Source organism: Leptinotarsa decemlineata, unplaced genomic scaffold (genome assembly GCF_025532065.1).
Source record: "Leptinotarsa decemlineata unplaced genomic scaffold, Ldec_3_MD MMD2_P_RNA_scaffold_7, whole genome shotgun sequence".
Lineage (NCBI taxonomy): Eukaryota > Metazoa > Arthropoda > Insecta > Coleoptera > Chrysomelidae > Leptinotarsa > Leptinotarsa decemlineata.
The window spans coordinates 1,097,270-1,110,577 of NW_027412534.1; the positions used below are offsets into that span (position 1 = coordinate 1,097,270).

A 13,308-nucleotide genomic window follows, 5' to 3' on the forward strand; every position below is an offset into this window, starting at 1 on the left:
GGCTGTAGAAAATGATAGTGGTTCTAAACCATTAGTCTTACATTGTATCATTCATCAACAGTCCTTGTGCGGAAAATATTTGGATATGTCTGAAGTTCTAAAACCAGTCATATCAGTTGTTAACTTCATCAGATCCACTGGGCTGAATCACCGACAATTTCGCGAGTTTATTCAATAGATTGGAGAAAATGATTCACCATATCATACTGCCGTACGCTGCCTTAGTTGCGGAAAAGTCCGTAAGCGCTTTTTTGAACTTCGAGCAGAGATCGATTTTTTTTTAAATGAGAAGCAGCGCTCTTTTGCCGATTTAGAAAATAGTGAATGTATGTTGAAGTTAGCCTTCTATGTCGATTTGACAAATCATATGAACGAACTGAATTTGAGATTGCAAGGAGAAAATCAGCTTCTCCCTGATTTATACATCAATATCAAATCCTTCAGGCAGAAAATAATACTATTTCAATCGCAATTGCGTAAAAAATGTTTCACACATTTTGAAACATGTGAAATATTCAGCCACACTACAGAGACTGAATTTCCCGACAATTTTGCAATCGAAACTTTGAGTGTTTTGAAGATAAATTTTGATACTCGTTTTTCAGATTTTGATGTCATTGCGAATGGAATTAAGCTTTTTCAAAATCCTTTAGATTGTGACATTGAAACCCTGGCTCCAGAAGTCCAAATTGAAATTATTGATTTACGGTGCAGTGATATGCTTAAGAACAAATATCAAAATTCATCTTTGTTGGAATTTTATAAGAGTCTTCCACTGGAACAATTTGATAATGTGGATAAATTTGCTCGTGGGTTGTTTTCTGTTTTTGGTACTACTTATTTGTGTGAGAAAACGTATTCCAAGATGAAGTACACAAATAATGTTTACAGATCTCAATTAACCAATGAGCATTTTAAATCTCTTTTGATAATTGGTACAAGTAAAATTGATCCACAACTACAAAGTATTGTCGGTGGAAAATCACTATAACATAAATCTCATTCGTGTTTTTGTTATACTGTGATTCATTTCAATTATTTGTTAGTTATTAACATGCTTAAACTTAGATACTTAAGTTAAGTTTTCTCTGTCATCATTTCTGTCGTTAAGTTTTACCTTGCAAGTAAATACAACCGAGTAATTATCATTCTGTTTTCTTCTTCAACTTATCAGAGCAATAGTAACAACAAATAGGTAATCATTGGCTGTCGCGGGCCAGATTGATGACAGTAAATCATTGGCTGTCGCGGGCCGGATTGATGACACTGGCGGGCCGGATTTAGCCCGCGGGCCGTAGTTTGGAGACCCCTGGACTAAACAAATAAATGTATTGCATCCTGCCGATGATCATACACTTGTGAAGGTTGAAAAAACGCTGATATGAGGTTTTTGTGGATAGCGTAGCTGACGCTAGGGCTTGGGAGTTTCTTCAGGGAGACACAAAAGGTCGGTCACCGGACCCTTTCGAGACGAGATCGGGGGTCTCATCCCTCAGCCTTCGAGGCTGAGGAAAGTGGCCTAAATCAGCGGAGTTATTTTGTTTGCAAGCGGGTGGTGCGAAATTAAAGAAAAATCCGTGTAGTTGAATTATAAACCGGTAATGGATACAGGGGAGTTTGAAATAAAAGTGTTGGTGGGTCAACGGAACCTATGGTTGACCATGAACACTCAAAGAGACGTTATTTGAGTGTTTGTTATTTTTTTTTCACCAACCAGTTGATGTTTAGGCAAAAAATTGAAGTTATACACCACTCTCCCTGAAGTAAAAGTAAAACTTAAGAGTATTTTGTACCGAGTTGATGCATTTGTAATTATTAAACAGGTTAGATTAATAGTAAATAGCATGGTGAAATTGCGGCGGCATTTCCTTGTTCTAGTTTCTTTCATTTTATAGAATTTAACATTTTCCCTCAATATAATATTTTATACGTTTTTATTTTGTCCATGGAGGGGTTTTCTACTTCATATTTGAATCCCTGGACTTTCATTTTCTCCTGAACTGAGAAAAATACCATCCTCGCAGAGTAAGATGAAGTTATGATAACAAAAAACAGATAGGAGACTTTTTGTCAATCTATCGAGAAGACAATAGTGAGTAAAAAACATTTCAATTAAGAATAAAAATTCAGTTCTGGAACCACATAATGTAAAAGAATATAAGTAAGTATACCAAATGATCAGATTTCAAAAAGACCGGCCTTCGTGCGATTGTCACGAACCCTACAGATTTTTCGGACCTGCCTTGATATTCAAAATTTGATGCGGAGAAATCTGCATCTGGTTACAGCGCTGCTAAAATTCATTTCAAAAAATAAATAAAGGAGCATTTAAGGAACTAGAAAGTTCCTTAAATCCCACACATACATTTCATATTTATTTCGAAAACAAAATAACTGTGAATCTTGTATTTGTGAAAAAATACTTTGTGTGGGTGAAGAGATACGTATATAAATCTTATCTCTAGAAGGTATTTCTACTGTAACAATATAGATATCTTTGTAAAACTACATTTTACACCGAAATTTTGCGATTTCAATAAATTTGTTCATTCATTTTGCTCGGATATAAGACTTCGTAAAATGTGTTAGTGGAAAAAACAACGTGGAAACAATGATATGTAAAATAAGAGGGAGACACACTTCCATACCTTAATTCAACTATTTTTTTTTTTTCACTTCAGATCACCGATTCACGAACATCACTAAGACAGAGCAGACCGGATAACTTGAGGCGATTGAAGGCTATTCCGCGAGTCTTATTTTAGATCGAGTATTTAAAACAGTATGATCTACTTCAAATTACGAACGGTTCTAATGAACTGAAAGTTGGCAGTACTGAGACTGAGATCATCTGCCGTAGGTATATATTCAAAGTTTTTTCAAAAGCGGGGAAAATGTGACGTAGAATCCAGTTCACTGACGACGAAATATTTTTGATAGTAAAAATAACTATGACTCTGAATGAAATTAGATCAAAACGGAAAGTAAGCAGTCTCACGCGGTTGATACGAATATGACGTAGATTATATTTTCTGGAAAGGTACACACTTTTATTCCTGTATTGAATAAAAAAATTGTTCAAACTCAACTGAATTTTTTCTCAATCCGTTTTGAAATTTGATATTATTATAATTATTATTCAGAAACATTCCAAGTACCAAGTGAGTATAAGAGGTATTTGTATTTGCCATTCAGAGAGTATACAGGGTGTGCCATATGAAACTCCCCGGGCAAATATCTGAAAAAAGAGAGAGAATATCCATATTTCGTGAAGGCAGATGATTTTGAAGTCGAAGAGATCCAGCAATAGGCGTCATCCATTAGGTCGTCGCGACACCGACGCCCTAATAGTAACCCAGTATTTTTAATTGGTTTTTGAATTTTGCATCAAATTCTGAATTCAGCCATATAGCACACTTGTAGTTTTCCTGGAATACTGATGAAAAAAGGCAATTTTATTGCGTATTAAAAAGAGGGCCATGAATAAGTCAAAATAAAAGCAATAATGTATTTATCGATCTATCAGAAGACCTGTCAGATTTGACGAAAGTGTATTCAGTTTTGTGTTTGTTTTTCGTAAAATTGAAAAATGGTTCAATTTTCAAATGCAGAAAAGTGATGTATGATATGTATTTATGGCGAAGCAAGAAGGAATTCAAAAGAAGCAGTGAGAACCCAACCAGCAAAATTGTTTTATAATGTCATAGTGCTACAACAGATTTATTTTATTAGTATTTTATAATTACTTCCAAAATGCTAATTGATTATATTAGACGAGCCGTGAATATAACACAGTTGTAGGCAATAAAAGTGTTTTATAAATTTGTCATTGAAACGTTTATGAAATAAAATTATAAATACGTTATAAAGTAGTCACGAAATTATCACAGAAACTTTTTTACAACTAACTTATAAAACATATTCTCTTATAAAATCAAATTGTTTTGTAGAAGATTTACAGCACTTTCCTGTGTGGTTTCAATGCTCTTCATAAAACTATTTCAAGATTATTTCATAACTGCTTCCTGAAGTTTTAATGAAATTATTTTATTGGAATGCTTTCAAATGAAATTTTGTTTTCATTGCCATATTGTCACTTTGATGATAATTTCCCAAGTATTTCATAGTATGGTGTAGTCACTACAATTCCAAAACAATAAAATAACTGTTATAAAATCAAATTGCTTTCTCTAATATATATTTGCTATCGCTAAGAATAAAATGCATCACTTTAGAAGAACCAGCTGACATTGAATTTAGAGGTCGTGTAATGAAGTATAATTTGTCAAATTTAATTTGACTAGCGTCCCAATAACTATAGGCCTAATAACGTCGTGTAATATTGGTCACTGGAAAAAAAAATAAGAAAAGTGGTTCGTTTTAGACGAAGACCCACGTAACCTAGTGTTTCAAATTTGTTCTTGCTAAAAACAGGATTATTAATGATTAAGTGTCTCTTAATAGTTTTATAGGGGTAACATAGAAGCTGAAAGCCATTGAAACTCTTGCTATTGATACCAAATTATTTTATAGAAAGACGCCATTTTAAAATGATAACAATTCGGAATACTGGCATTAGATGAGTTGAAAGTATGAAATACTGCACATATAGTAATATTTGCAGATGAAAAGTACATAGATATTATAAGATTATATTATTTAGAACAAACTGAGCCGATTTGCAACTAAAAAATGAATAGGTCAACAGAGTGAATTTTTGTATAATTGATGATTTTTTCCAAAAATTTTAACAACAGAGTGGCGCGCTTAAATTTTACTAATAATAGGCTATATATTTGTCAATGAAATTTCATTCGCAGTCAAAATATCAATCTTTGAAGCACAAACAATGTCTTCACCGGTTTTGTACGTACAAAAGTGAAGTTATTAAAATAGCCCCAACCTTTCAATTGGTGACATATCTATTATATTTTTCTAGTATCCAATGCAAAATCACTTCTTGCGCCTGCATTATATTTTATAACCCTTACTTGGAATTATTAAAAAAACTTTTATAAAATTGTATTTCAATTATTTTATAAGATTCTTTACGAAACTGTTGTTCAAGGGTGTTAGAAAATGTTTATAGTGACTGCCGAAATGTTTATAAAACTGTTTTGTAGTGTTTGCAAAAGGCGTTACAAAATATTATTAAAGACTATAATGTTTTATAAAACGGTGCCAATTTCCTATTTATAGTTGTTTTATGAACACATTTCTAGGAGAAATACAGTTTTATAATTTGTTTCTCCGAAACGTTTTCACAACCATTATAAAATATAAAATTGCTAGTTGGGAATATACGCTAATCGGTATCCTGACAGAAAATTACCGTCAGACAAAACATTCGCTGGCTTAGCCAAATCTTTGGCACGAAATGGATGTTTTAATGAACGGAAGCGAAAAGAACGAAAAACGGCTACTAATGAATCACAGTGTTGCAGTGCTAGGTCAAATGGTGTTGGAACCATATAGTTCTACCAGAAAAGTAGCAATGTATTGTAAAAAATTACATCCATACAAAATACATTTGGTTCAAGGACTACATCCAGGTAATAATCTTCATGCTTCATTTTTAATAACTAAAATATATTCCCATATTCAGGACATGCTGATAGAAGATTGAACTTCATTGCATGGTTGTCTACCCGTATTCATGATGATGATCATTTTCTGAAAGAAATATTATGGAGTGATGAAAGCCGTTTCCATAACAACGGTATAATAAATAAACATAATTGTCACTATTAGTCTGACGTGAACCCTCATTGGGTGCAAGAAACGAGATTTCAGTTTGTGTGGGGGGTTAATGTTTGGTGCGGAATCATTGATGGTTATCTGATAGGACCTCATGTTTTCGAAGGAATTCTCAATTCTATAACATTCTATAACATGTCTAGCCGAATCTCTTGACAAACTCGACTGAATATGTGATTTCAACAAGATGAGGCACCTCCACATAATAATAGAATAATTACCCAATATTTGGATGATACTTTTAATAAGAAATGGATTGGAAATAAGGGTGCAATACCATGGCCAGCTCGAAGTCCAGATATAACTCCACTAGATTTCTTTTTGTCTGGATACATCAAAGACTTAGTTTATATGCGACGTCCACAAAATGTAGAGGATTTAAAAAATAGTATCACAAATGTTTGTGTTTCCATAACGCGAGAGACGCTTTTAGCTGTCACGAATCGGGAATTACTAAAAAGATGCAACATATGTATTCTACGTGAAGGGAGACAGTTCGAACACTTACTAAAATGATTCTTGTTATCACTAATTGATTTCGTTATCATCTTGTTAGTCGAGTTATGGTCAAAGTAGCATATTTGAAACCTTTGTTTTAGTTTGTACAGAAATATGCAACTAGATGAAAGTGAACAGACAATGAAGTCATAACTGATGGATTCATTTTATTAAACTCGTATTATTGCATTCATTTCCACTTATTCATCGTCCTCTTTAAAATATGCAAAAAAATTTGCCTTTTTTCATCAGTATTCAAGGAAAATTACAAGTGTGCTATATGGTTGAATTCAGAATTTAATACAGAATCCAAAAACGAATTAGCGTCGGTATCGCGACGCCCTAATGGATGACGCCTATTGCTGGATCTTTTCGCAAATAAGAGGACCCTTTGACACCAAAATTATCTGCTTTCACGAAATAAGGATATTCTTTTTCATTTTTCAGATATTTGCCCGCCGAGTTTTATATGGGACACCCTGTATATACAGGCTGAGTCAACAAGATTCCCTCGGTCCATTGCTATCAGGCAAACAATTTTTTGAATTGCTCAATTTTTTTTCGGAGTCATATCGATGAATACTGGATATACTGGGCGATTCAGCCGAGCGTGGCCGACTAAAGTTATATTTTTTTTAAATGAAACACCCAGTATATTGTCATGACCCCATTGGGTCTATTGGTAACCAATTAGCAATTTTTCCTTTTTGGGGGTTTCTTTCTTAATTTTGTTATGTTTACTCAGTTCTTGATGTAGGGTGGTAGGTGAATGAAGCAGTTTGATAAACCCACACGTAACATCACAAAGTAGCAGCATTCAACAGTATAAACCACAGACTGTTTAATTCTTCCTTGCCAGATGCGAATTTCAATAAAGAACTAAACATAATTAAACAAATAGTCAACAACAATAATAATAATGTCGTTATGCATAAAAATACATTTATACATAAAAGGAAAAGGGTTAGCCAAAGGCCATCTTTCACCCATCCCAAAAATTATACAGTAATACAGTATAAGAAAATAATTATAAACATACTTATTTAGTATCATAACAATGATAGAGAAGTGAAAAAATAATACACCATCTTGTTGCTAATAACTCTTAATTTTCTTAACATTATTTTGGTCAATTTAACAATTTCATTGCACTACCGTAAATTGAATTTTAAATCTTTTAAATTAGCACTGAGCAGTAAGCATCTGTGATTTTATTTCTTTCTTAAATTGATGAATATTATGATTTAAAAGGGGTAAAATTTCATTCAGATAGAAAGGGGCTATATAAGAAAAACATCTTTGAAATTTGGAAGTACGGTGTCTAGGTATGTTGAATGAGTTAGTTCTTAAATTGACCATATGTATGTCAGAATGCCTGCTTAGTAACCTATATGAATAACTAGGTGTTTTAGTTTGAAGCCATATGTATGACCATATGTATGTCAGAATGCCTGCTTAGTAACCTATATGAATAACTAGGTGTTTTAGTTTGAAGCAACTTGAAAAACATTTTTATCAAATATTGGACTCTGTACCTCATATTCAGCTCCTTCATTTTTAACAAAAATGGGGTGACATGTTCACCATATGGTATACAGCATACGAATCACATGCAGGCATTTTGTATACGTTGTAACTTCTGTTTGTTATATTGCGGCAAAAAATTGATTACGATAGCAGTCTAATACATTCTATATTGTCAAAAAAGTTATACAGCCAAGCTTTGAAGGAAGTTTACTCAATTCGAAGAGATGAGAACAAAAGTTATAGAACCTCAACCTATTTGGGCTAACCCACTACGAATATTTCAAATTTTCTACACAACAAAGGCATGTATATTAAAAATAACAAAGATAAAAGTTCAGTTTCAGAAAAATCGGGAGTGTATAAATCATTATGTGGGTCATATCCTTTGTTTTATGTAGGTCAAACTGAAAGAAAGTTCAAAGTCTGCATAAAGGAACACAGAAATAGTTTTCAGAATGGAAAAATGAATTTCACATATGCCGCTCAATTAATCACAGAGGGACATGAGTCCAACCATAAATTGATGCCCATGAATTCAATTATATTGATAAAAGAGCTTTACAGGAGAGCAATATATTTGTTGAAACAAAAATTTCATTATTTGATTTACTATTTCGAACAAATAAAAATGGTGAACAAAGGCTATAAGTTAACATATCATAAAAGAATACCTTGAATGTTTGCAGCAATGTGTTAAAATTAGATGTATACCACGTGGTTATTTGCAGTTCCTCTAAAAATAGATTCCTAAATTGCAGTTCATTCTGAACAAAGTCGATTCGCCCAAACAACAGAATAATAAATTCCTGGGTGAGTTTAATTTTGAAGTTAGGTGGTAGTTTTCTATTATTCCTCATTGGGGATTAATTTGTGACTTGAGTGAACCTTGTAATTGAAATTTATGTGAAAGTATGTAGGCCAAGCTCCATTATCAAACCATGGAGACAGGTGTAGAGATACAAAGTTAGTTTGCAATTAGTGACAAATGTTTTTTTCTCATAATGGAGTAGATAGCATCCATAAAAGTAAAACTTTATGAGTGGATAATGTTGATAAATGTTCTGAAACGAGCAGCCAAGAGTATGAAAGTAGAATCATTATATGGAGTTCAAGCCCAAACATGCTATTCTTGTAACTCGCTAATAAAAAAACACTATATTCATACCATAAATTTAAATGAAATGGCCATAAATTCAAATTGTCTGAAAATAATTCGATGAAGATGTTATTTTCATGAGAAAAAGCAATACATTTTTTTATAGTTACCATTAATTATAGGAAAGGTTTTGTTTGTTAATTAACTCAATTCTACTCGATACGATATTCAAATCAAAGATCCGGCAACCGATTTTATGATTTTTTGGAGCTGTCTGACTCGCTCATTAATTCCAAATTGTCAGTCATTGAAAATATTCTATTACATTTCGGATAATTGCCGGAATATGATCATTTAATATCACGGAAGCTGTTGAAATGTAATATGGATAGCAATATCCGAAGTGTGTCAGAACTAGCTGAGCTATAACCAAAGAAGATTTTGCAGAACTATATGACGGATATCGACAGACTGACTTGGCCCATAAAATCGTTTCTTCCTTAACATTCTAAAAGATTGAATTTCAGTGAAAAACATGGAGTATTGATGAGAACGAAGCCAGTTTCCTACCTCTCTCACACAATAAGCCTTCTCTCACTCTTTACGCAGTTTTCGGCCACAATTTTTGTTTATCCATCGAGCGTAGATACAGTTTGCGATGCCACCAAAGATTTGAAATATCCAACAGAGTTTTTGAACTCATTCTATTTTCCAGGCATGCCACCGCCTAATTTAAAATTGAAGGTTGGATCACTTCATAATTTGAATCATCGACGGCTATGCAACAGCATTAAAATATCAAATTTAATCCATATAAGATTAGACTAGTTCAAGAATCAAACGAAGATGATTTCGATAGATGCATCGAGTTTTGTGATAGTCTCACTTTACTGATCAACTTTCATCAGCATTTCTTCTATAAAATCTATTTTTCGGATGAATGTACGTTTAGTTTGAATGGAGAGGTGAATCAGCAAAATTGTAGATACTCGAGTGATACGAATCCCCATTTATACCGTCAAGTTCATACTCAACAACCTCAAAAGCTGAATGTTTGGGCAGGAATTTCTGGTGACCACATCATAGGGCTTTTTTTATCGATTTGAATTTGACTACTGATGAATATTTGGATATGTTGGAGAATCGAATAATACCGTGCATCAATAGGGCACTTAAGGAGGATATGAATTTATTCGAAAACGAAATAGTTTTTGGATGATCATTTTCCTGATTGCTGGATTGGTAGAAGAGGTTCTACAGAATGGCCACCAAGATCTTCGAATCTTACTCCTGTTCTATGGGGTCATTTGATGTCTGAAGTGTTTGAGATAGGATCAACAACATTAGAAGATTTGAGAGACGCATTGCAGAGAAGTAACTCCCGAGATTTCAACCATGTGAGGGCTGCAATGGTAGCTGGTTTTGTACCATTGTATAGAAGTTGGTGGAAACGTTTTTGAACATTTACTATGGAACATTTTTTCTTCTCATTGTCAAATCATCAGATTTTGATTCAAGGATCAATAAAATTTTTTTTTTCTGATTTATTGCTTCCATATTTGTTTCCAGAACGAATATTTCAATATGTGGCCTTCTGTATAATTGTAAACCTTTTTTTTAATTTTTCCTGCAAATCATTATTTCAAAGGTTATTCAGGGTGGCTCGTTTTCAACTCAAATAATTTGTAGCTCCCGAACCATAAGCTTCAGACCATATGTTTCATACTTTGTTGAAGTCTGCTCATAATAGAGCACCTGATCTGTTTAAAAAAAAAAATCTGTTTTTTCCGTTAACCAGCTGTCGCACCCCTACGAACGACAACCCTCAGAAGTCGAAACTTGTGCGAGCTAAGGATTAAGGAGGTCTTACCTTTTAACGTGTGATTCCTAACACGGGTTGGACGGTAGCAAGTGAAGATCGATCGTTCAGACTAGGGCTTGAACCACCGACCAACACGGCAGTCAATTCGATAATGCGAAACAATATAGGGTGATCCATTAAAAAATGGTGACATGCTCTAGGGGTGCGATAGGGAAAGCTAGATCAAGTGTGAATATGTCAAAATGTGTTCCCCTGTATAAAACTGTTGACGTGTTTTTTATTTTTCCTGAAATTCATTGTACCAAAATTTATTCAGGGTGGCTCGTTTTGAATTGAATGCACTGTATAAACTTGGCAGTGTCAACAAGCTAGAAGATATATAAATTCTGAACAAATTATTCAATAAACGTGACGATTGTCCTACGCTGGTGACAAAAATTTCATTGAATACACCTTGCAGAAACTTGCGAAACCATGATCTCTTTGCAACCCTATTTAGAAAAATTGATTCAGGAAAAAACTCTCCTTTATGCAGAATTGTCAGATCCTTCAATACTTATTGCAATTATATTGAAAAACTGAGGTTACCTTTTCTTAGATTTGAAAAGTATGTGAAATTTATTTTTATTTATAATTAGTTATCGGTATCGGTTCTTCATATACAGCGTGACTCACGGTCGATGGTAGGTTAGACGTTTCTGGAAAACGCAAAGCATGATTTTTCTGAAAATTTCACCTCTCACAGTTCCTTACCTGTTCTATCGATCTAAAATATTTTCAGCATTGCGGCGTTGCCACTTCCATCAAAAAGTCCTAGCAACTTTATTTTTTTAAATGGAACACCCCGTATATTCATACATTTTTGGAATTGCTCTAGTATTTCAATACTTTTTTGTTGATAATGTCCTATACCTATCTCTATCTGTTTTCGAGATAAAAAATAAATTGTGCTAAATATGGTCCAAAACATAGCCTTAATTGAAATTAAGTACATCAGTACTCTCAATTCATGAAAAGTTGATATTTTGATGATAGTTTGGACAAACTGGAACTATTCAAATAACACCAAGAAATCGACTGCATATCATACAGGGCGTGCTAAAATTACTATTATTTCCATTGTGCATAAAAGTAGTCGAAAGTTCATTTTTTCAAATGAAACCCCCTGTATATTACTCGGTAAATTGAAAGATGGTGAAAAATGCTTCAAGATGATATATCATGTCCCTTTTCCTAAATCGTCAAGTTTTCTCAATAAAGTCGCTTCTTCTAGAAACATTATTATTTTTTTAGAATTTGGATTTAGATAGCAGTGGAATTATCAAGCTTATAGCAGTTCGGTTACTTTTATAAGTGATTTACAAGGAGTTATCGACGGTGTTTCGAATCATCTTCCAAAATGAATGCAAATATCGATTATTCAAACGAAGTTCTTATGAAATTATTTATTATACACATGAACAAAGTGATTAAATCATTGTCAGAAAGTGTAAAAAATTCAACCAAATGTATCCTGAATTAACACCAATGAACGAGAGGAAGTTTGTAAGATTACAAAATAATTTCCTAAACTATGGCTCCATGTTAAAAGCGCCTTCAACATTACCAAAACCTGTTACTTCAAATGAGGACAATACTGTTAACGTTTTGGCATATTTTTATGCATATCCAGCATTTCAAGCTTTCATTCGCAGTGCAGAAAAAGATTTAGGTGTATCACATGCTTCGGTACAACAAATTTTGAAAAATCACGGAATGCATCTGTATAAATTTACCAAAGTTGAAGCTCTAAAAGCAGAAGACTTCGAACGTAGAATGCATTTTTGTGAATCCCTTTTAATTCATACACAGGAAGATCGGGAATTTTTGTCAAAAATAATTTGAAGCGACGAATCAAAATTTACGAGGGATGGTATTTTCAATAGAAGGAATAAACATTTTTGGGCTGATCATAATCCTCATGTTACAAAAGAAATGGATTTTCAAGAAAAATTTGACCTGAATGTTTTCTGTATTCTGAAGAACAATAAAATTAGCTTTTTTAATCATGAAGACACACTGAATGCAGAGAGATATCTCCAAATATTAAGGACGACTGTAAACGATTTTCTTGAAAATTTGCCTTTAGAGGAATATAGGAATTCGTGGTTTCAACTGGACGGAGCGCTCGCTCATTCCACCCAGGAAGTTTCCAGGAAACTTGACGAACTCTTCGACTAACGTTGGTTTAGGCGTTTAGGGCCGTGGGATTGGCCACCGAGAGAACCCGATCTCACGCCACTTGACTTTTTTTATAGGGTGTTTTAAAAGAAAGGGTATACAGTACTCCAGTGCCTACCAAAGAAGAATTGCGACGGCGAATAGTGCGGAGTATCGAAGATCTGGATCCCCAGGAAATTGAAAAAGTAACCACAAGTCGCGTACAAAAAAACATTTTAAAGTGTTTAGAATGTAATGGACAACATTTTCAGCATTCATTGTGAAAATGTGATATTTTGTTTACAATTTTGTTATTTTGAATCATTCTATTCTGTTATTGTCTGTACTTTCACATGTTTTAGCCCACAAAATCTTACTTTTTACCCAGAAATGACTGATTTTTGGTACA

At 33.5% G+C, this 13,308-nt stretch overlaps 1 protein-coding gene across 2 annotated transcripts in view; it reads right to left on the reverse strand.

Moving 5' to 3' along the window:
• Window positions 1-13,308, reverse strand: part of tn (tripartite motif containing protein thin) — a 132,061-nt gene that overhangs the window by 78,469 nt on the left and 40,284 nt on the right. The window contains exon 1 of one of the 2 annotated variants that reach the window (XM_074170167.1): window positions 2,649-2,841. The exons of the other annotated variant lie outside the window; for it this stretch is intronic. The gene's annotated coding sequence lies outside the window, so the exon portion shown is untranslated. Of the gene's footprint in view, window positions 1-2,648; window positions 2,842-13,308 lie in introns of those variants that run through there. 2 annotated transcript variants of the gene reach the window in all.